This window comes from Amyelois transitella, chromosome 23, assembly GCF_032362555.1.
Source record: "Amyelois transitella isolate CPQ chromosome 23, ilAmyTran1.1, whole genome shotgun sequence".
Lineage (NCBI taxonomy): Eukaryota > Metazoa > Arthropoda > Insecta > Lepidoptera > Pyralidae > Amyelois > Amyelois transitella.
This window is the reverse complement of record NC_083526.1, coordinates 5,234,430-5,260,557: the sequence shown is the minus strand read 5'-3', so window position 1 is coordinate 5,260,557 and position 26,128 is coordinate 5,234,430. Positions and strand designations below refer to the sequence as shown.

Genomic DNA, 26,128 nt, shown 5'->3' with positions numbered 1-26,128 from the left:
TGACTGATGTTTGTGCCTCTTCAAGTAATTAAAACTAGCAGTCCACCACGATTTTGCCTGTAGTGCATAAATGACCTATAATAAATAAATATATACGGGACAAATTACACAGATTGAGTTAGCCTCGAAGTAAGTTCGCGACTTGTGTTACGAGATACTAACTCAACGATACTATATTTTATAATAAATATCCAAGACCCAGGCCAATCAGAAAAAGTTCTTTTCTCATCATCCCTGGCCGGGATTCGAACCCGGGACCTCTGGTGTCACAGACAAGCGTTCTACTACTGCGCCACAGAGGCCATCAAATAATATTCCAGGTCTGCGGTGAATTGAAATAATTTTTATGATCGGTCCGGAAGATACAGAATTAAATTTACCTCTTTTAATAGGTATATGTATGTATAGAAATTGGACGATAACATCTCCTCTTTAATCGCCTTCAAAAAAAAGGTGGTAATTAGTTTGACTCGCGGCAGTTATCTCGCGTTTCGCTGAACCGATTTTGATGTATTTGTAACACTCAGGAGAAGGTTTTACAAATTTAACCGATTCAATAAAAGAAGGATATTGATTGGAAGATTTCTCTTTTACAAAAATTATTATAGTACCTAAAGGATGTACTAACAGTTTCGTATGCCGTGAATTGCAGTGGGTAGTCCCTGGCGCTTCAAAAAAAAACGTGATTATATATATGTGCATGTATGTATGTTTGTATGTTCGATAATAATCTTACCAGGAGTCTTAGAAAAAGGCCCTTCTGCCTTAGATCTAAAAAGAGGCACGAATGAGGGCATTCAAAGTTTTCAGATGTCTAACTTCATACAATTAAGTACTAATTTTTACTCGGATAAGCACTTAAGTGGAAATTTCTTAACACCAGACTAAATCCAATTTCCAAAGTAGTTCGTAAGTAGTTAGCGGTTTCGCGAACTGGGTAACGCGGAGTTTATTTATTTATTTAATTAAAGACGATGTCCAATTACCCCCTTTGTTCGCGTTTCTCTAAAGAAAAGTTTATAACTCTCTTTTTGTTTATTATCCATTCTAATACCTATTGAAGGTTAAAAAATAAGAAAAAAATATAGTTAAATATTTATTTTATTGACCTATGTAGTGCCGTGTGGTTCCTCGCACTTAACAATAGGACCACGCCAGAAGTATTCCATGGATGTCGTAAAAGGCGACTAAGGAATAGGCTTATAAAGGCGACTAAGGAATAGGCTTGGGATTCCTCATGTGGGTAATGTGCTAGCAACTTGTCTTTATTTGAATCTCAATTCCATCATAAGCCATACAGATGAACGCGGTCTTTCATTCTTTACAAGACTGTGGGCTCTGTCTACCACGCAAGGGATATAGACGTATCTATATCTATGTATGTATGTATGTTAACTTTATGATATGTGCTGAATTGCATTCTAACCTAGACCTTTCTCCTAAAAACTATCTCTCAAAACTTATACATAAACATGCAAGAAGTACAGATTATCAAAAAATGTATCTAGCACAGATTTTTCCTTTGTCATACTTTTATTTTGCAAACAATACGTCAAGAGAAAATTAACGAGAAATTTCTTTTCATGTTACTTATTAGGAAATCGTTGACATCCAAAATTATAAGGGTTATGTTTCTGGTGCCCTTTATTTATTACTAGCGGCCCGTCACGTCATATAAGTACATGTCGTACATATGTACATAGCCTAACACTCGTAGATAATGTACCTTTTAAACGCTGAAAGAATTTCCCATAATCGGTTCAGTATTTTCAAAGACAAGTCCTAACAAACAAACTATCAAAGCTACACACTTTACTTTTAGGGTTTCATACCTAAAAGGTAAATAAATATTTAATTAAAAAAATGTGATGATGGCACGGAATCCTTCGTGTGCAAGTCCGATTTCCACTTGGCCGGTTTCAAAATTCCCACGGGAGCGAAACCACTCGCAAAAGCTAGTAACATAAAACTAAATAAAGACATTGAAACGGAAACGTAATAAAACAAATTCCCAACATTTCCTTTGAAGCTTTTTATTGTAACGCAATCATTTTCCTTATCTTTGTATGATTACGAGTATTCTGTACTAGTTGTAGCCCGAGACTTGGTCCGCCGTTCACTGATAATTTTTATACATAAAAGCTGATCCACTGTTTTTTGTCCTTAGGGTAAGAATGGAAGGGGCAAATGCGTGGAAGTAATCACTTGAACACGGCGGTCTGAAGCTGAATGTGGCGAAGACGGAGTACCTAATGTGGGTGGACCATGGAAGGCCACTCTAACTGAGAAATACTTTTTATTCGTTTGTTTATTGGTAAATTAAAGGAAACAAATTATTAAGTAATGCTTTGTTTTATTGTGCACCATTTAAATCATTCTTTTTTTGCCTAATTTTAATCACTTTTTAACAAACTTAAGTTTAATGAAGCTCTTCCAAATGGCGCTGCAAGGAACACGGCTCCCAATAAGGCCAATATTAGAAATCAGTCACTAAACTCAAAAATAGAGTTGTAACAATAAATATACTTACATAGTCTGTAATGCAGATCTCTTACCCGTACGCATGGGCGATAACCTGGTCGAGCGTACAGACCATTTTGTTTTTTTGTAAAGTAGTTTTTAAGCTGGACCAAGCCAAACACATCTGAGAGAGCCGTTTTAGTTTTTGCGTGATGCCAGTACAATATACAGACGGGAAGTAATTTTTTAAACCAATTTTTGTCTTCTGGTTGTCTGATAAAGAAATTTTTTAGCAATATCTTTCAAGTACAGACATTTGTCGGTCACAATTTTATTATATGTATGCATTATGATGCGGAGGGAGTTTTGTACACACGAATTCCTTTTATCCGACTGCCTAATAAATATTTGCTTGTTTTTTGTATCATATTCTTGCAAGAATGAACTCATAATACAGTAAATAAAAAATATATATATGTAAACACAATGGCGCACTAATCCTATTAAAATATCTCTTCTAACCACCATACTAATAAAAAAATATTAGCGCGTTCAAACAAACAAACTCTTCAGCTTTGTAATATTAGTATAGATGACAAGATAGTTTTTCGGCGTCGCGCGTACTACTACGTACTGCTACGTCTACTGTGGCAAGTATCGATAAATGTTTTAAACGTACGCGTAAGGGCTAAGTATGATTCCCATTATAAGTATTTTACTCACGTAATGTCGTAGACATCGCGTGTAGATTTGATTATTGTCACTTACCTGAAAAGAAAATAAAAACATGTCGTGAAAAATCATGAATTCTAAAAATTAAGTGGGTTACATACTGAAAGAAATTCCTTTAAAATATGCAGTTTTTTTTGTGTAAAGTTTCTCCTTCGTCTAAGCTCTTAAGTAGTTGTACTTTCTTGACGTACATAAATAAATAAATTAAAAAATGGCGATGTTACAAACTGATTTGCATTCGCTTTCAGACGAGACTAGATTTTTCTATTTGCCAATACAAGAACAGAACCATGATGGTCCAGTTATACTATATAAAATATAGAAATTACACTTTATTAAAAATGGTTCAGAACGGAATCGGGGGCAACGGCTAGTCGTAACTCATATTATAAATGCGAATGTAAGTTTATTTGTTTATTTGTTACGTCATCACGGGCTATCTACTGAATAAATCTTTTTGAATGCACGTATATAAAATTAACGAGTCTGGTGAAGATATTTCCGTTGCCGCTAACAAAAAATACTAATATACAAAAAAATAAGTTCATACGTACAATAATCGTGTTGTTTTCGTAATTTTCTTGTTCAATATTAATAACGGTAACATGAAGACGCTTAAAATTTTTACAGAATTTTTTTAGTACCTTTCAAAATAAAGATTTGCGCTAGGTGGCGTTGTTATAAAAACCAAGTGATTGCGTTGCATTTCTTCATAGTTTTTAGTAATTTTTTGGTCGATTTCAAAAAACAGGTATTTAATAATAAGCGTGATAATGTTACGGAACCCTACGTGCGCGAATCCGACTCGCACTTGGCCGTTTTTGGATAAGGCGAAGCTGCGGGTAAAATATAGTACTTTCATATATTGGACACGTAAAAGAAAGTCATGATTGTACAACGAAATTACAATGCCGAGATAGGTGTAGCATTTATAATTTAATACTTATATGTAACAGCCATTTTGTATGCAAGTAGCATACTATATGCAAGTATCGTGAGAGTTATTCGGTGTTTCTGTTTTGACTAAATTGTAATTTTTTAGTTGTTTGAAAAATGTAAAACTTGTTCAGTAGTTATTTTGTATGAGTAATATAGTAACTAATATAATATAACTACATAACAAGTTTAAGACTTTATTATCATACCTCTTTGTTATGATGTCCTGTCATTACCGGAGTGATGAGTGGTTAACATTTTTATGCCATAATCAAATTACATCTATCTATCTTCTTCTTATGTAGGTACATAAAAGCGAAAAACACTTACTTATTCACTCACACTGATCACGAAATCTCAAAAAGTAATGTGTTAACATCCGCTTAGAAAGGATTTTCGGAAATTCCAGCGCGTACAGGAGATAACGTGATTTTTCCATTATTCCTCTTTTTCTTAGGGGTAGGCGAAGACTACTTATATCTATTCATTATAAGAAAATAAATCAATATCAATTTGAAGGAGAATTGTGGATAAAAAGTAAAGTCCGTCGAATCGAATCTTTTTAATTTGGAAGTAACCATCATTACATTTTACCATAGTTAAAAATCAGCGTTCTCACATAGAATACTTTTTTAAACACATTCGTAAATTCAATACTAAAATGGCGATTGAAAGTTTGTATGAATATTTATCATAAATGCTACTTTGCGAGACCAGTGCGGGTAGCTAGTATAATACATATCTGAACAGGTGAGACAAAGATTTGATGTTCATTTACAGTAATAATATGCGCGAGCGAAGCCGCGAGCCAAAGCTTAAGCTTAAGTAATAAGTTTTCTTTTAAAATCTGCTTCGAATTTCACAGTAAGGAGTGATAGGGCCAAGAGATTAAATTGGTATGTAATAATTTGAATATTTTAATATGATATATTTATTACATACATACATACGTATAGTAAGTATTATCAATACTTATAATACCTACTATATAAATTCAAAAACTTTTAGATTTAAAATATTGAACACCTAAGAGTTTTTGGTCTAAAATTACTGATATATACTGACAGATAGCACGATTCATCATTTGACCCTAATTCACCTGTTTTCGTTTTGAAACAGTTACAACGAGCACAAATAATTTTAAATGGAACAACGTTATTATCAGGACAACCTTCTCGATGTCAAAACACAATTGTAGTATAGAAATAAAGCGATGAGCTTGAAAATTTATAATGACTAGCCTGAGACTGTTGACTCTGTCTAGTCTTGTCCTTGCAAGGAATGTAGACGTGCATATATGTAGGTTACTTTCGCTTTGATAATATTAGTCAAGAGTTATATCACGCCAGGCTGACTTTCACATTAGTTTCATTTTAAAATCTAACTGGCAGGGAATTACTTATTACATCAAGTTCATCTTTTGCACATTTTAGGTGTTACATAGATATATACATATATTCACGTCTATATCCCTTGCGGTGAAGACATAGCCAACAGCCTTAAAAATACTGATACCGTTCAGCTGTTTGGCTTACTGATAGAATTGTGATTTATCTAAAGTGACAGGTTGCTAGCCCGTCGCCTAAATGAAGAATCCCAAGTTTATAAGCCTATCCATTAGTCGCCTTTTACGACATCCATGGGAAAGAGATGGAGTGGTCCTATTCATTTTTTATAGGTGCCGGCAACCACACGGCGCCAATAGAAAAAGAATTTAGGTGTTATAAAGCTTAAAAAAAATTAAATAACATTAGATAATAGACATATGTATCTCTGTTCTCTCAATATTCTATGCTGATAACTCACGCTGAAACATTTCAACGATCATTTCGCCTCGTTCCAAGGGGTGCTCATTCAATTTTGGTTCGCTCAAATGATGCACAGGATATTGTGGTGAACGCCCGGGTTATGGTCTGATTTTTTTTATTGTAGACATTTACATACATACATAAATCACGCCTATTTCTTTTGGAGGGATAGGCAGTAACCACACCTTGAAGGGACCGATTTTAAGAGAGGTTTGCGACTGACTAAGTCACGCTATTGATTTTGTATTAATTTACAATGCTTATGTATCAATTACTACTTATTAATTAGTAGCTGTGCCCGCGACTTCGTCCGCGTGGAATAGTTATTTTGGGCAACTCAATGATACCCAAAATAGCCCTCAAGGATGAATAATTTTTTCACATTCTCCAATATTTCTTCGCTCCTAATAGTTGCAGCGTGATATTATATAGCCTTAAGTCTTCCTCGATATACATGGTCTATTCAACACAAAAATATTTTTTCTATTCGAACCAGTAGTTACTGAGATTAGCGCGTTCAAACAAACAAACAAACTCTTCAGCTTTATACTATTAGTATGATAATTTAACAGCACGTGTATCTATCAAATGTCAACTTGTGATTTAAAGTAAACTACTTAGACTAAAACAAAATGAAACAAATGTTATTTTTGGCCAATGCTATTAGAGTTTACGATGTGGAATAAATTTTATGGGATAATAAGGAAATAATGCCTCCATTAAGAGTGTAATGATACCGTTGACAGTCATTTGTTAATGTAAGTACTTACATAACAGTTTATTTTGGTGTCTCATATAATATGTTAGTCATATTATATGTTAGTGACATTGATGCAATAAAGATTTATTATTAAGAAAAACCTCAGATGTGCGATTCATGAACCATCATATGCATATTTTATTTTTTTGCTTTATAAAGTATGCAAAAGTCGTAGCAAGTGGAAAAAAGTATAGACATATAATCTCTTTCCCTTACGGGGTAGACAGAGTCAACAGTCTCGCGAAGATTGAAAGGTCACGTTCAGAAGAAGGGCCAAATGATAGAATTGAGATTCAAAGAATGACACTAACAGAAAAAGAATAGGACCACCCCATATCTTTCCCATGAATGTCGTAAAAGGCGACTAAGGGACCTCCTTATTGACTAAGGATTGTTTTTTTAGGCGATGGGCTAGCAATCTGTCCCTATTTGAATCTCAATTCTATCATTAAGCAAAATAGCTTAACGTGGGCTATATGTCTTTTTCAAGACTGTCTACTCTGCAAAGGATTGTTTATATTATGTCTGTTATAATTATTACACTCATCGAGATGAGACAATGCAACAATTCAAATGAAAACATCTAGAAATGACAATTTCATCGTGATTTATTGTGTTGCGACTAAACATTTTACGGCGCATAATGCGATTTTAATGTCGCATGGCGTGTTTTAAAAAAATGATGGAAAGAAAATAATTGCTTTTCAAATAAGTGATATTGTTATTGCTTTATAACTTCTTCGTAGACTTTCACATACATACATATAATCCATCCATACATATAATAAAACTGTAACTGAACTTTGTCTGTACATTGAAGATATTTAAGAAAAAAATTTATAAGGGGTCTTTTTAGGGTCAATAGAAGCCAAAACAATTTTTTTTAGAATTTTTGTCTGTCTGTCTGTCTGTCCGTCTGTCTGTCTGTATGTTTGTACGCGCATCACGCAAAATCTACCGAACGGATTTGAACGAAATTCGGCACAGATATAGCTATTAACCTGGATTAGAATATAGGCTACTTTTTATCCTGAAATTCTATCCCAAGGGGATGAAATAGGGGGTGCAAGTTTGTATGGAACTTCGTCATTTTTGATTTGAATCGATATAAAAAGCTATAAATAATTATACATACATACATACATATGGTCACGTCTATATCCCTTGCGGGGTAGACAGAGCCAACAGTCTTAAAAAGGCTGAATGGCCACGTTCAGCTATTTGGCTTAATGATAGAATTGAGATTCAAATAGTGACAGGTTGCTAACCCAACGCCTAAAAAAGAATCCCAAGTTTGTAAGCCTATCCCTTAGTCGCCTTTTACGACATCCATGGAAAAGACCTGGAGTGGTCCTATTCTTTTTTGTGTTGGTGCCGGAACCACACGGCACTATAAATAATTAATTCTTATATTTATTATGATGATTAAAAAAATAGCATTTTATTGATTTAATTCATTATGCTTTGTTTATTGATTTAGTTCCCGTGGTTTAGGTATTTATTTTTTGACCACCCGATACGAGATGGCGCCTCATGAGAATTTAAGAAATAACACGATTGTAGCCGCCGGCAAAATTTTTAATTAATTAAGTTTTAATTAAGTAATTTTAGTATCGCCAGTACTTACTGTTTCACCACATCTTTAAGAAGATTTTTTTTTATGTATGAGAAGATTTTTTTATATGTAGGTAGTTTGACGCACCCTGCATCGGCGACGGTTGCCATGTTCCTCAAGATTAGCAGGAATAACACACATATAGCAACGTCAGTACTTACCGTTTCACCATTGATTTAGTTCCTGTGGTTTAGATATTTATTTTTTGACCACCCGATACGAGATGGCGCCACATGAGAATTTAAGAAATAACGCGATTGTAGCCGCTAGCAAATTTTTTAATTAATTAAAAATTCGTTTTTCATTGATTTAGTTTCCATGGTTAAGACATTTACTTATTTGGAGAAAATAACAGGGAATCGCATTATGGGTGGTACCACTGTATTATTTTGTAGTGATTTCCGCCAGACTCTACCCGTAATAAGCCGAGGTACTAGAGCTGATGAAGTAAGCGCATGTCTCAAACGATCCATACTCTGGCCTCAGGTTAGGAAATTAAGTCTAACACGTAATACGTTAGGTGGTAACCCTCGAGCGCAAGAATTCTCAAATGTGTTATTATAAATCGGTAATGGTACGTTGCCTGAATCGAACGGATTGGTGACTCTGCCAGAGAACCTCTGTCAAGTAGTCACTTCGGTGGAGGATCTTATCCATTTCGTTTATGGAGATATTATCTCAAATAATTCATCACGAGGAATCTTGGATATGCGAGCGAGCAATCCTAACACCCAAAAATGAGCAACCAGCTGCTAATAATTTAAGTATTTTGGAAAAAAAATTATATACCAATCCAAAAATACAGTTTTAGATAGTACCGATGCTACAACTTATCCGGTAGAGTTCCTTAATTCCCTTTCGGCATCTGGACTGCCCGCGCATACAATTGCACTAAAAGTAGGCATTCCAATTATGTTGCTACGCAACTTAACGCCGCCGAAACGTTGTAATGGGACTCGCCTTAAAGTGGTGTCGCTTCATAACAATATTATAGAAGCTAAAATTCTTACTGGTTGTGCAGCTGGTGAAATTGTTTTTATACCGCGCATTCCCCTCATTCCCAACAACTTTCCATTTCAATTTAAGCGTGTATAGTTTCCAGTGCCTATATGTTTCGCGATGACAATTAACAAATCGCAAGGTCTTGGAGCAGCCGGAGTCGACCTCAGGACGAATTGCTTCTCACACGGACAGCTCTACGTCGCTTGCTCGCGGGTCACCAGCTGTGACAGTTTATTTGTGATGTCTCCAATGGGCAAGACAGCAAATGTTGTATACAAAGATATACTTTAACTTTCCATTATTATACTTACCTTTTTTTGTCTTTAGAATTTATTCGTTTTTTAACAGCTGCGCCCCCGGGACTTTGCTTTTGTAGGAAAAATAAACTATGTTCTATTCCAGGCATTATTCTTCCCGTGTACGTAAGTTTCATCAAAATCTATCCAGTTGAATTTGCATGATTGAATAGCATCCAAAAAAAATAGATGTGCCTACATTGCATTACATTGTGCATTTTTTTGCATAATATTAGTTTATGTCAATGCAAGGCTCTTAATCTAAGCAATCTTTTTATGGAAGCGAAATTAACGCAGGCGAAGCCGCGGGCAAAAGCTAGTACATATATAAAATTGCACCTCTTTCTGGAAGGGGTAGTCAGAGGCTACTTTCATTTGCAACAGACATTATACATACTTCTTTCGCTACATAAATTTTTAATAACTTTATTTAAGCAAACTTGACGTTTTAGGAAAATTTTCAAAGTTATCTAAATTAGTTTGAATACTAACCGATGCTCTTACGTGTGACAAAACATCGTGAGGAAACCTGCACATTCGGGCAACTGGATGTGTTACCATGATTGATACAATATGAGTTAGGTTTACCTGCAAAGGTTACGGAGTTCAGATGGGAGTCGCTTCGTGTAAAAACCTGACTAACTCAATCCAGGATCCGTGGTCAAACGCATGCCCACAACCAGGACCAAAAATCAGGAGGAAGAAGAAGAAACACGTTTTATCTCATGCTGGGTCGACAGAGCCAATCACAATAACGAATACCAGGGTCAGCTGGATTTATTTTTGAACTGAAATATAGAGACAGTAGCAGGTTATTAATACAGGGAAAAATACTTTACCCGGAGAGATAGACTAGGACTTTCCACTTGCCACGATTCCTGCATACTTCTTACGCTATATCCATATTCATCACTATTTAAGCAAGTTCGTCTGTTTGGAGTAGGTACGTAGGTACTCATGGTCGGCCCTTTCACCAGGACGTCCTCGAGTCGATTAAGTTACGTTTGATTATAACTTAAAATCAATTTGTGTTTCTAAAATAATTTAATTAAAGAAATATGTAGTTAGTCGTTGTTTTATGATCTTTACAAGAGTTGTTTGAAAGCTAAGTGAACAATGGGAGTAGGTCCCTAGAACTTGGACTTCAACGAGTTGAAAGCAAAGTTTATACCAATGAAGTCTTATTACAAACGTATAGAACTGACACGCCGAACAATCTTTGCGACAAATCATTTTGAAGTTGAAACTTCTTTAGCGGCGTTGTATAATATGTTAAACTCGTGTCAGGTCACATGTCTCGAAAATTCGTAAGTCGACGCAGGACGTAGTGATTATATTGTTCTTAAGTGCTTGTGTTTGTGTTTCAGCGTGATACGTGCATCACTATACTGGTCTTTACTTTTTTTTTTGGTCTACTATATGATCCGATACGGGTTAGGTTTACTTGAAAAGGTTTCAAAGGTCACACGAGAATTGCTTCGTGTAAAAATCTGACTTGCCCAATCCAGGATCCATGGCATAACCCGAGCTGCTCCCAGAGTAGAGAAACCGGGACTAAAGCCAGTAGGAAAAAGGTATAAAAAATTTGAAACAAGTTTTCATCTTAAACTTCAAAAACATAGAACTCATTTTCACAAATTATTTTGTAATACGAATTGCAGTCAGTCAAGCGTATATAGCATTTGTAAAGTCAATGTAGTTTATTGCTACGATATCTTTTCTGTTAAAATTGAAGGTAGATGCCTTCTCTTGTATATAATAAATCAATGGTTTGTACACATTTATTGAAATTTTACTGCTTTGTGTTAGTAAATTGGTAAAGGAATTTCTTAATTAATTTTAATATATTTGTTCCTCATCAAGGAATTGGCTGAATACTTTGGTCAAATCCTTCTAACTTATATATATTGCGTCAAATATATAAATTTTGTGTCCATCTCCTTCCCGTGGACGTCCTAAAGGGCGATTAAGAGAATAGACACATTCGCCCAGTTATTTTTATCTCAATTACATCACTAAGCCATTAAAGATGAACGTAGCCTTTCAGTCTTTTTGAGAGGTGATTAATTGACAATCATACATCATATGGTCACGACTATATCCCTTGCGGCCACGTTCAGCTATTTCACTTAATGATAAAATTGAGATTCAAATAGTTACAGGCTGCTAGCCCATCGCCTAGAAAAGAATCCCAAGTTTGTAAGCCTATCCCTTAGTCGCCTTTTACGACATCCATTGGTAAAAGTGTAAGTATAAATGGATTAGTTGTAGTAGTGTATGATTATTATGTCCAAATATAGTATCTACTTTCCAAAATGTTCGTCACATTTGCAAAGAACCAACTAAGTTGACTATAGCAATAAAGTCAGGTAATGGTTTTGGAATGACTCCAAATAGGAACTGAGATGCGATCATATACTTCCTGTTATGTTTAACGTGGGAAAATAAGATTTGAATAAAATTAGGTACATGTGGTGTTGCAATTTAAAGATAGAATAATTCATTTATTTTAATTAAATACATACATATGATTACGTCTTTATCCCTTGCGTAGTAGACAGAGCTAAGAGCTAAGAGTCTTGAGTCTCACGTTCATCTAGTCCAAGCTTCCGTGCTAGTTTGGCAGCAAAGAAAATTATTTTCTTGTGCAGTTCGTAAAGGCTTATAAAATTGGGATTCTTCTTTTATGCGATAGGCTAGCAACCTGTCACTATTTGAATCGCAAATCTATACTTATATTTTATAAAGCTGAAGAGTTTGTTTGTTTGTTTGTATGAAGGCGCTAATCTCAGGAACTACTGGTTCGAATTGATAAATTGTTTTTGTGTTGAATAGACCATTTATCGAGGAAGGCTTTAGGCTATATAATATCACTATAAGGAGCGAAGAAATAATGGAAAATGTAAAACAAAACGGGGAAAATTATTCATTCTTGATTATTTTCCCCGTTTTTTATGATGAGATTTAATGATGTTCAAAGTAACTATTTCACGCGGTCGAAGTCGCGGACACAGCTAGTTAATCATAAAGCCACACAACTGAACGCGGCCTTTCAGATCTTTTAAAGGTTGTTGACTCTATCTACCGCGCAAGGGATAAAGATGTGATTAATGTGTGATCTGAATTTGAAAATGATTATATTGTTCCGCCAATATAATGCGCCATTTTTGATAGTAATCTACCAAATATCAAGCTATTAGTATAAAAAACGCGTTAACCCAATTTGGATACCGCCAAGGTTTGCTTGGCACGTCTAAAGCATATACAATATAACTTGAGGACTGAATAAGAAATAACAATTTTTTGTAGGATGTTTACTTTATGCCGTGTGGTTCCTGGCACCAATACAAAAAAGAATAGGACCACTCCATCTCTTTCCCATGGATGTCGTAAAAGGCGACTAAGGGATAGGCTTATAAACTTAGGATTCCTCTTTTAGGCGATGGGCTAGCAACCTGTCACTATTTGAATCTCGGTTCTATCATTAAGCCAAATAGCTGAACGTGGCCATTCAGTCTTTTCAAGACTGTTGGCTCTGTCTACCCCGCAAGGGATATAGACGTGATCATATGTATGTATGTATGTATGTTTACTTTATGCCGTGTGGTTCCTGGCACCAATACACAAAAGAATAGGACCACTCCTTCCCTTTCCCATGGATGTCGTAAAAGGCGACTAAAGGATAGGCTTACAAACTTGGTATTATTTTTTAGGCGATGGGCTAGCAAACTGTTAGTATTTGAATCTCAATTCTATCATTAACCCAAATAGCTGAACGTGGCCATTCAGTCTTGTCAAGACTGTTGGCTCTGTCTACCCCGCAAGGGATATAGACGTGACCATATGTATGTATATAATGTATGTTTACTTTTTGACGATCTCTGTGGTGCAGCGGTAGTGCGTTTGTCTGTGACACTGGGGGTCCCGGGTTTGGATCCCGGCCAGCTCCCGCAGCATGCCACGCGCGATGCCGTTTTTATCGCGCGATTACCAATGGATTTTTCGTTGTTTTATGATGACATGAAAAGGGACAGCGTTAGTTTTTCCGCGCGATAAAAACATCGTGCTAAATGGTTTCCGGCACTTGAGAACACTTCAGATCTTTCCGATGGATGTCGTAAAATGTGAATAAGGGAAAGGTTAATAAACTTGGGATTCTGCTTTTTAGGCGGTCTAGCAACCTGTCATTATGCCTTTTTCAAATTCGACCATTATTAGGCCATACAGTTGAATGTGGCCTTTCAGGCTATTCATGACTGCTGGCTCTGTCTACCTCGCATAGAATATAAACGTGATTACATGTATGTTGTACAAATTCCCATGAACACATAGGAAAATTAACACTTACGTCGATCAAGAAAAACCGATAAAAGCCGGTTTCCCGTTTTACCGTTAATTCTGAATTAAACTGGATTGAACTGGTTTTATCTAGTTCCCGCGCGCGATATGGATGTTGGCACAGTGCCATGAAATGCCAGACTAATATGGCGTATTTATAATATTTTCTCGTTTTTATTGATATTTATTAAGTCTAAATGAACAGATTATACTGTTATCGTTGTAATAAAATATATTATGCAAGTTGCTAAGTAACTTTCTTAAATGAAAAGATGCAAATGATATAAATTGGAATAATTTAATTTATAACGATTTCTGTGATGTAAATATCATTAGCTTTATACATGGATTATACAACTTTCATATTGCATTAATTTAATTTTTAATAACTTGCTTAAATTTTTATTTATTTTAGCTAAAACTCAAAAATAAAACTCATTTAAGATCCACCAACAAAATGTCTCCTGCTATATTTTTTATTTATTTATATGGTCACGTTCGAAAACATTGGAATTGACATTAAATACAAATTAATGACATTGAGTGACTATTGTAGTAATGAGGACTAAAATGTTCATATTATTTGCAATAAATTAATTGAAATTATGAAATTGAAATTTATCCTTTGTAGCCAACAGTCTTGAAAAGACTGAATGGCCACGTTCAGCTGTTTGGCTAAATGATGGAATTGAGATTCAAATAGTGACAGGTTGCTAGCCCATCACCTACAAGAGGAATTCCAAGTTTATAAGCATATAAATATATAGACAAACCTCTAGCTATCTCGTTCATAACAGCAGACGGGCTCTAAGACGGGTCTAATTTTTTGATAAGCTCGAACATTACAGCGCCATACAAACATTAGACTCCTGCGCAGGTACTTACATTGGTGTACTTACAGAAGTGATAATACTTTTATTTAAAAAAAAAGCATTGTTGTATTACAGTTGTTTCTCACAACTATGCTTCTTAACTTATAAACAACAGTCGATCATGTCTCAACAAATGATTTCTTTCGATTTGTAATTATAATTAGTTAATTGAAGCACTCACTTCCGTCCGCCTGGCGTGATTTTAAATTGTGAAAGTGAACACCGGAATGACGGCACGAGAATGAAAGTGTAGCCGAAGTATAGGGCATTGTTACACTGCTGTTTGGGCCGGTCAAGCTGCATTTAAATTAGGGTAGAGCCACCAAAGAGTACGCACTTTTTAAACTTTTATTTCTAGATGCGTATCAATGCGTACTCCTAAAGTAGTGCTTTGCAAAGAGTACGCGCTGAGTACCTTTCATAGAAGTTAAGAGTACGCATGAAAGCAAAATGAGATCATCAGCTCTAGCAGTTATCACACGTGAAGGATCCAAAGCCGACATAGTCTGTGCACTCATCATGCCACCAGGCATAAATTTTTTACATTGGATCCAATCCTCTTGTGGCGGTTCAACGTAAGTTTCAAGACAAAGAGGTCATCTAATTACTTCTTAATAATAATAAAGGCGTAGGGACGTGATGACCCCATCGCCCTCTGTGGAAGGGTTTACCACTAGGCGCGAATTCAGCGCCATCTACAAAAGAGAACAGGGTTTTCGCAAATCCTATGGGAACAACAGTTTTTGGCAGTATAAAAGGTCCTGTGAGTAGAATAGAATAGATTTAATTTCAAAATTGGATACAGGGTATCACTTATTGACGTCACATCACTTAAATCTAATTATAAATACTACCGCTTGAAAGGGCATGTGTAGAAGAAGCGGCGGAACAAACTACACTGCAGCTTTTTCATCGGACGTCAATATACAAATATAGATCTCTTAAATCTAAATCATGGACGAATGCACATTGTCTACTAGTACTTTTCCAGAATCTTAATAACATGAAAAAATAAGTGAAAATTGGCGCAGTAGATAATGTGAGAAGAGGTTACAATCGAATAAAATTACTTTCGCTTTTATAATATTATTAGTTGAGATAGTAAGCCAGCGTCGTTAGTCGAATCGATTATAAAGTTCCTGGTTAAAATGCGTGATGGGCGTAAAGGTACAGGTTCAAATCCCACCTTGACCATGTACCAATGACATTGGGTTGAATACTAACCAATACTCTTACGGCGAGGGAAAACATCGTGAGGAAAGCTCCACTGAATGTAGCCTTTATACATAAAATCTCCCTCAGAAAACCCTCTTGCCAACATTTCAAACAGGAACAAAATTCGTTCACAACTTTCACTCAGACAGATTTTTTTTAGCTCGCATCAAAAATTTATCTCTAAATGGCAATTATCCCATTCGCATTCGTATAAATATTTTATTTCCGTCACGTCTATATCGAATAGCATTAAATTGATTTCGTGATGTCCATTAAATTTAGATGAGCTTTTGTCCAAAATGTTGACTAATTAACAACGACCAAATGAGTTCCGAAAACCCATTAACATTAATAATTATGGGAATTGTATCAAAGGGATTAAGTTTGATACGAATTCGCTAACAATATAAAGATTATTTATTTATAAGGGGAACTTTTGCTCAGGATTTTGCATCTAAGGGAATTGTCTTAAATCATCATAATCGTATTTTGTCCTCAGTTTTATCATCATCTGTATACCACTTGATAGTTTTAGATTTATCGTTTTCTTGATGTCTTGCGGGGCTGGAAAATAATGTTTACTAGATGCCGCCCTCGACTTCGTCCGCGTGGAATCATTCCCGCGGGAACTCCGGGATAAAAAGTAGCCTATATCTTATTCTGGGTCTTCAGCTACCTACATACCAAATCGTAATCGGTTTAGTAGTTTTTGCGTGAAAGAGTAACAAACATCTACATATACTGACATCCTGTCCTGACATATAACTTTCGCATTTATAATATTAGTAGGATTGCGATAAGGCCGCCTGTTGCACGTTTGAGGTTCATATCTTTATTTATTAATGTATAAAGACATTGTTTTTTAAGTCTTGGCAAGTGAGTTAGAAAAATTGACAATATCTGACATATCACATACAAACATAAAATCACGCCCCTTTCCAGGAGGGACTACCTCTTTCCACTTGCCACGATCTCTGCATACTTCCTTCGCCTCACCCACATTCATAACTCTCTTTTATGCAAGCTCGGCGGTTTCGGGCACTCTTGACCTGACCCTGATCTAACATATCACAATTATTTTAATTATACGAGCTGTCCCGGCAAACGTTGTTTTGCATTTGGTGGGTATGAAAAATAGATGTTGGCTGATTCTCAGACCTACTCAATATGCTCACAAAATTTCATGAGAATCGGTCAAGCCGTTTCGAAAGAGTACCTACGGGAAACGAACATTGTGACACGAGTATTTCATATATCCTACTAATATTATAAAAGCGAAAGTTTGTGAGTATGTCATTATGGATGTTTGTTACTCTTTTACGCAAAAACTACTGAACTGATTACGATGAAACTTGGTATGTAGGTAGCTGAAGACACAAAATAACATATAGGCTACTTTTTATCCCGGATATCCCGCGGGATTGATAGGGTTTCCATGCGGACGAAGTCGCGGGCGGCCTCTAGTAAGTTATATTATTATCAATGGGGTAAAAAAATTGTTTTTAGTGTATGTACAAGTTATAAGGTCTACTTGCTGACCTACAAGGAGGCTTTTTCCGGACCATTGCACTTCCGCTCGAGCTAAATAAAAACCGGTTTGGGAAAAGGTCAGCTTCGTATTTATGAAATTACCCGTATTTTGTTGAATTACAATTTCTTTACTACAGCGGAAGTGCGTTTATATAAGGAAATACCAAATTACAAAAAAGTTCATGCAACATATTTATTTCGTCAAAATGTTTTTATAAATGTACATTATGAATGAAACCAAAGTATGTATTTTTGTATGTGTGTTCAAAAAATTTTACAAAAAAAGAAAAACAGGTAATATGAACACGGATTTTTTTATTTTGTAAACATGTAATTAAAACTTAAAGACATTGATAAATAATCTTATATAGTGTTTGTCTGTGTGTGCTCTTACAGTTAAAGGCTTAATGATAGAGTTGAGATTCAAATAGTGACAGGTTGCTAGCCATCATGCAAAGAAGAAACCCAAGTTTATAAGCCAATCCCTTAGTCGCCTGTACGACATCCGTGGGAAAAGGAAATGGAGTAGTCTTATTCTTTTTTCTATTAGTGCCGGAAACCACACGGCACGAATAGGAAGAATCTTATAGTCTTATTCTCTTACTAATGCTCCCATTAGAATTTAGGATAATTCTTCCTTAGAGGACTTATATGAGATAAAGTTATAAATATATATGAGACAAATAACACAGATTGGAACTTTATGGACACTGATGAGTCACCCTTCCGTTGTTGCCAGCCTTCTGGGCACAATCTTGACCTGACCTTTTGCCAGGACGTCCGTAACATAAACTAGAAACTTATTAAAATATCTTTAGATTTTATCAAACACTAGCTGTGCCCGCGACTTCGTCCGCGTGGAATAGTTATTTCGGGCATTATTGAAGCCATCAAGGATGAATAATTTTCCAGGTTCTTTTCACATTTTCCATTATTTCTTTGCTCCTTATAATTGCAGCGTGATGTTATATAGCCTAAAGCCTTCCTCGATAAATGGTCTATTCAATATTTTTTCAATTAGAGCCAGTAGTTCCTGAGATAAGCGCGTTCAAACAAACAAACTCTTCAGTTTTATAATATTAGTACATATACATATGAAGATGTCAAAATTTTAGAAGCACACATCAAATACGTTTACACGTTTAACAAACAGGAAAATGTCCTAAAACCTAAATGTACTTCTGCGATTTGTTAATCACAGGAGGGATCTTTACCATTACGGAAAAAGCCGTGAGATTATGTTATGTATGTATGTATGTTAATTTAGGACCGGCCGTATAATGTTGCCCAGAGCTTTCTATTACCGTGAAATTTTGGGCCATCCGTGATGTCCCTTATTTTTTGTTCCATGGAAAGCATGTAATCATCCTTTTTGCGCCGTGTGGTTCTCGGCACTTAGTAAGTAGTAAAATAGTATGAATTATATAAATATGTATATACGGGACAAATTACACCGATTGAGTTAGCCTCGAAGTAAGTTCGAGACTTGTGTTACGAGATACTAACTCAACGATACTATATTTTATACACACATACATACACATGATCACGTCTATATCCCTTGCGGGGTAGACAGAGCCAACAGTCTATGTCTATATTTTATAATAAATACTTATACAGATAAACATCTAAGACCCAGGCCAATCAGAGAAAGTTCTTTTCTCATCATGCCCTGGCCGGGATTCGAACCCGGGACCTCCGGTATCACAAGCGCTGTGCCACAGAGGCCGTCTATCGGTCATCACGCTGCAAATATAATTCATCTCTTTCTACTGAATGTCGTAAAAGACGATAAAGGGATAAGCTAATAAACTTTGGGTATTTTTTGCGGTGGGCTAGCAACCTGTCACTTTTTGAATCTCATATTCCATCATTAAGCCATACCTACTAGTAAAAGTGGCCTTGCAGTCTTTGCGAGACTGTTGGCGCTGTCTTCCCCGTAAAGGATAAAGACGTGATTATATGTATGTACGATGGTATTCCTTCAGCATCATAATCATAATCATTTATTCCTTAAATATGGTTACAATGTAGGTCTTAAATATTTAGGTACAGTTTCCGTGACCTCATATTCTACCTCTTAAGGCGTCGGAATTATATACATCTAGAGGCCGCCCGCGACTTCGTCCGCATGGAAACCCTATCAATCCCGCGGGAACTCTGGGATAAAAAGTAGCCTATGTGTTATTCTGGGTCTTCAGCTACCTACATACCAAATTTCATGGTAATCGGTTCAGTAGTTTTTGCGTGAAAGAGTAACAAACATCCATACATCCATACAAACTTTCGCCTTTATAATAGTAGTAGGATTATATTTTAAATAAGCAGCATATAAAGTCTCTGTCTAATTATGATTATTTTGTCAATATTTCATTATCATTCACTTATGAAGATCTATCGCTAGTTGCGTGTCTTTAGTTTCGATTTACTCATATTGTATAAACGCTACCCGTGCAAAGCCGGGGCGGGTCGCTAGTTTCAAATATAATACGGTACGTCTCTTACGGCGTTAGTCCGAAAGACCCAACATTATTTAGTGCAATTGGCTACTTCGTAGGCCTATGTTATACTAGCTGTGCCCGCAACTTCGTCCGCGTGGAATAGTTATTTTGAGCATCATTGAAGCCCTCAAGGATGAATGATTTTCCCTCTTTTTTTTACATTTTCCATTTTTTCTTTACTCCTTATAGTTGCAGCGTGATGTTATATAGCCTAAAGCCTTCGTCGATAAATGGTTTATTCAACGCAAAAATATTTTTTCAATTCGAGCCAGTAGTTCTTGAGATTAGCGCGTTCAAACAAACAAACTCTTCAGCTTTATAATATTAGTATAGATATGACTACTGTGATAGCCACTTGTTTTTTCAACTTCAAACTCTCGCCAAATTGGATGGTATTTAGGCCAAATATTTACATTTTTGTAAACAACGATTTATGATTTAGTCGCGGTGACGCCAAATGTTGGCAGACGGGATACATTTATTTTGCAGCCTATCGTACATACATACATACATATAGTCACGTCTATATCCCTTACGGGCTAGACAGAGCCAACAGTCTTGAAAAGACTGACAGGCCACGTTCAGCTTTTTGGCTCGATGATAGAATTGAGATTCAAATAGTGACAGGTTGCTAGCCCATCGACTAAAAGAAGAATACCAAGTTTATAAGCCTATCCCTTAGTCGCCTTTTACTACATCCATGGGAACGAGATGGGAACGATATAGACGTGATTATATGTATGATTGTATAAATTTATATTCACCTTTGGGATATAACCAGAATTTAAGTAGTCAAAGGGTTTTCTGAACATTTTGCAATAGAAACACTGAATAAGATTTTTTAAACTCAATCGATTATCGAAATCGAATATGACGTAGCACTAAGAGATAAATTGGAAACTATCAAAAGAATTAAAAAAAAAAAAAAAAAACCGGCTGTTACCGAAAAAACCGGTAAAAATCGCAGGTAGTTATCGGTAAAAGTAGCCAGTTAACAGCTATGTGTGTCACTCAATAATATATGCGGCCCCCCGGTCAGTGCGGCTACGGTTGCATGAAGATAAATGTTACCAACTGCCGCCGTAGAAAGCTACGATGTGTAATAAATTATATACTTTTTTCATTGTTTTTGATATCATGATGTGCCGTGTGGTTACCGGTAACAATAGAAAAAAAGAACAGGACCACTCCATCTCTTTCAAATGGATGTCGTAAAAGGCGAATAAGAGATAGGCTTATTAACTTGAGATTCTTCTTTTAGGCGACAGGCTATAAAGGATGGGCTTGTAAACTTGGGATTCTTCTTTTAGGCTAGCGACCTGTCACTATTTGAATCTCAATTCTATCATTAAGCCAAACAGCTGAACGTGGCCTATCACTCTTTTAATACTATTAGCTCTGTCTACTCCACAAGGGAAATAGACGTGACATTTAATTTTACATACATACATACATATAGTATGTATGTAAAATTAAATGAAAGATGATGAGTGATTGCCTGACATATCAACGCACAAACCGCAGGGTATACAGATTTGAAATTTGAAAAGTAGGTTCCTTTTGCGGTCTAGATAGATGCTTTTAGAGCACAGATTTAAAAACATTACATTGAAAACTTACTCGTAGATAGGTTCTCTCAAAATTTCCACGGGAACAGAAATTAACGATGTATTTAATTTGACGCGGACGAAGCAGCCGGCGTGAATAAACTATAACCTCTTTTCATGTCGGTAAAAACCCTCATATTAAAATTAATCTGTTGTTTTAACATAAAATTTATTTAAATATATTGTGTTCAAAATATTACTTGTTAAACTTTCTATGTAAACGTATTCAATGTTTAACAAGGCCTTTCAGATGTAAATATTCTGCTTTTGTACCATTTCTCCGTAAACTCTTCAGTACTTGTATATAAACGTCACTACTTCAAACGAAAAATATCATCTACACAAAATGAATATATAAACAAAAATATATTTCTGAATTGAATTGGGAAGGGAAAATAAATAAAAAAATCCTTATTATCACGTCTTTATCTCTTACAGGATAGACAGAGTCAACAGTCTCGCAAGGACAGAAAGGTCACGTACAGAGATTGACATTTAAATAGTGACAGATCACTAGCCTATCGCTTAATAGAATTATCCTAGTTTATTAGCCTATCCCTCGGTCGGGTTTTACGTCATCCATGGGAAAGAGATAAAGTAGTCCTATTCTAAAGTGCTGGGAACCACATAGCATAAAAATAAAATAAAAAATCGTAAAAATAAGACATTCAACAACTTGATTTTTTTTTAAATATTATATTAACCTATAAAAGATGACATTAACTAATTGATTGACTGACACATCAACGCACAGCTCGAACAGCTGGAAATCCTACCTAGGGCTTTTTATTTGGTATTTTAGATCTAGAAATTAGAAAGGTACCTTAAATATTCCCATTTGAATCTCAATTCCATCATTACGCCATTCCTACCGCCAGTAGTGGCCTTTCAGTCTTTTCGAGACTATTGTCTCTGTCTACCCCGTAAGGGATAAAAACGTGGTGATATGTATGCAATGGTGTTCTAAGGGTGTAATAGAAGCATGTATAACCTGTTTTGCAGGTGTCTTCATGCTACGGTCACCGCTTGCCATCAACTGGGTCATGCCTAATTTCAATACATAAACTGCAAATTTATCTTTCGTCTAACCCGATTCTTTGGTCAATACCAAGTCAATACTCCAATACCAGTTTTTTATACTTATGCATAGAAAGCAGCCAATGCAAGATGAGAAATGAACTTTTTCGCATTGGCGTGGGTCTTATTTTTATCGTTGAGTTAGTATCTCGTTACACAAGTTTCGAACATACTTCGAGGCTAACTCAATCTGTGTTATTTATCCTGTATATATTTACTAGCAGTGCCCGCGACTTCGTCCGCATGGAATAGTAGTTGAAGCCCTCAAGGATAAATAATTTTCCTCGGTTTTTTTACACATATTCTATTATATTACTTTGCTCCTCATAGTTGTAGCGTGATGTTTTATAGCCTAAAGCCTTCCTCGATAAATGGTTTATTCCACGCAAAAAGAATTTTTCAATTCGAACCAGTAGTTTTTGAGATAAGCGCGTTCAAACAAATAGAAAAACTCTTCAGCTTTATAATAATAAATAAATAAATATATACGGGACAAATTACACTGATTGAGTTAGCCTCGAAGTAAGTTCGAAACTTGTGTTACGAGATACTAACTCAACGATACTATATTTTATAATAAATACTTATATAGATAAACATCCAAGACCCAGGACAATCAGAAAAAGTTCTTTTCTCATCATGCCTTGACCGGGATTCGAACCCGGGACCTCCGGTGTCACAGACAAGCGTACTACCGCTGAGCCACAGAGGCCGTCAAATATAATATAATATTAGTATAGATATAGTAACGTTGAGTTAGTATCTCGTAACACAAGCTTCAAACTTACGAGGCTAACTCAATCTGTTTAATTTGTCCTGTATACCTATATTTATTTATTTATACGTGTTTTGGTCGTATAGAAAAGCACAACTCTCATCCATAATACACATTATACAATACACATCTTTTTATGCGAACAGGGTAAACAGAGCCGACAGTCTCGAAAAGACTAGTGTTAAATGATGAATTTAATACTCTACTATACTACAACTTCTTCCTGACTGTAGTCCCGGTTGCATCCTCACCACTCTGGAGAGGAGTCCGGAGTAAGCTCTTGACCATGGATCCTGGATTTGGTGAGTCAGGTTTTAAACGAAGCGACTCCCGTCTGATCTCCGTAACCTTTACAGAGGAACCCGTATTGGATCACACGATTACATATCCAGTTGCCTGAAGGTTTCCTCACGATGTTTTCCCTCACCGAAAGAACATCGGTTAGTTAAGAAACTAATGTACAGCTTCGAAAATGGTTATTGGTACATAGCACGGTGGAATTCGAACCTAGCCATTAACGAATATTTTATGCGCAACCGTGTCTTAACTAGGTACTTTACCGATTCGACCAGCAATTCATAAAAAGCGACAAAAGGATAGGCTAGTGAACTTGGGACTCATCTTTTAAGCGATGGTCTAGCAACCTGTCTCTATTTGAATCTCAATTCCATAATTAAGTCATGCTGCTAAACGTCTCCTTTAGGTTTTTGCGCGACAATTGGCTCTGTCTTCCCCGATAGAAATTGCTACGAGATATTTAAATGTTAAAGCCCCATGTGAAATTTATCAAGGTCAAATATAACATGGTTTAAACCGCGGATTTAACGTAAGTTCCAGTTAACGTAGCGATGTGAACCGGATCATATGAAAACTGCTGGTTCATTGTTGATGTTGTTAATAAAAAGTTGTATGTACTTATTATTGTGTGTATTGTTTGTGATTTAGAAATGTTTGACATTGAAGAGAATGGATTAAGACTTTAGGTAACCTGAGAGAATAAATAATATGCAAAGATAAAGGATTTGGACTCTGTAAAATCTTCCCAGCAAGTACACAAGGCAAGTCCACTGTACCTATGTGGCAATGACAGAATTTATTCATTCATATAGTCACATTTATTATCCCTTGCGGGGTAGACAGAGCCAACAGTCTTGAAAAGACTGATAGGCCACGTTCACCTCATAGGCTTTATGATAGAGTTGAGATTCAAATAGTGACAGGTTACTAACCCATCGCCTAAAAAAAAGAATCTTAAGTTTATAAGCTTAACCCTTAGTCGCCTTTTACGACATCCATGGGAAACAGATGGAGTGGTCCTTTTCTTTTTTGTATAAGTGCCGGGAACCATACGGCACTAGTCAAAGAAGAATTGATCTTTTCCTTTGGATCATTAAAAATCTATCTGGCTTCATATAGAGTACCTATACGGCGAATACACGGGTGCTCTTAATATAACCCTTTTTAGAGCAACTGCGGTAGTTTTAACTAAGTTTTGTCAGCAATATTATTGGCATGTGTCCCAGTAAAAATGTTAAGGATCGTATCATTTCATGTAGAATAAAATAAATATACATCGGACAAATTACACAGATTGAGTTAGCCTCGAAGTAAGTTCGAGACTTGAGTTACGAGATACTAACTCAACGATACTATACTTTATAATACTCGTAAATACTTATTATAGATAAACATCCAAGACCCAGGCCAATCAGAAAAAGTCCTCTTCTCATCATGCCCTGGCCGGGATTCGAACCCAGGACCTGTGTCACAAACAAGCGTACTACCGCTGCGCCACAGAGTGAGAGAAATGTATGAATATAAATACTATATAATTTAGAGAAATTGTATAAAAATCAGTCATCGAATCTATAAATTAAAAGCATACTTACATAATTAGTGCATCGAACTCCATGACTCTCAACGAAACATCCAAATGGATCAAAAGAGAAATTCGCAAATCCAGTTTCAAGCATACAACATACTTGTTCACTTTTCACATAGGTAAACGTTCAATACACTTGAGAACATATAATAACACATCAAATACTTATCGTTAAAAATTAGAGTTTACAATGTCATGGCCACATATACACTTGAAGTCAACTTAAGTACGAAATGTCGTAAAGTGGAATTATTGTTCGTATGTGTACGTGATAACGCGACTCTCATTGGAGAGTTTGCAATAGTGAATGCTTGTGGTTCGTCGTCTCTTTCTCCCACTTGCGCGTGCGCATGTACCATGGGAAGAACTCGAAAGGTTCTCGATGGCGGAAATAATTGCTTCATTCAGTGTTTTCTTTGATTGACAAGTTGAGATGTAATGTGGATGTGATTGATATATGATTTTGGGAGAAAGCCTGATGATGTCTGTTGTGTAGTTTGAGGTTTGTATTAGGTAATGTAAAAGGAAAGTTGGAATTAGCTTTTATTAAATAACTAGCTGTGCCCGCGACTTCGTCCGCGTGGAATAGTTATTTTGTGCATCATTGAAGCCCTCAAGGAGGAATAATTTTCCCCGTTTTTTTCACATTTCTCATTATTTCTTCGCTCTTAATAGTTGCAGCGTGATAATAAATAGCCTAAAGCCTTCCTCGATAAATGGTC

General features: G+C 35.9%; 1 protein-coding gene across 1 annotated transcript in view; it reads right to left on the bottom strand.

Moving 5' to 3' along the window:
- Positions 1-25,681, bottom strand: part of LOC106130704 (uncharacterized) — a 60,278-nt gene extending 34,597 nt beyond the window's left edge. Inside the window, exon 1 of the mRNA XM_013329605.2 lies at positions 25,414-25,681. The gene's annotated coding sequence lies outside the window, so the exon portion shown is untranslated. The remainder of the gene's footprint in view (positions 1-25,413) is intronic.
- Between the last annotated feature and the right edge of the window lie 447 nt (positions 25,682-26,128).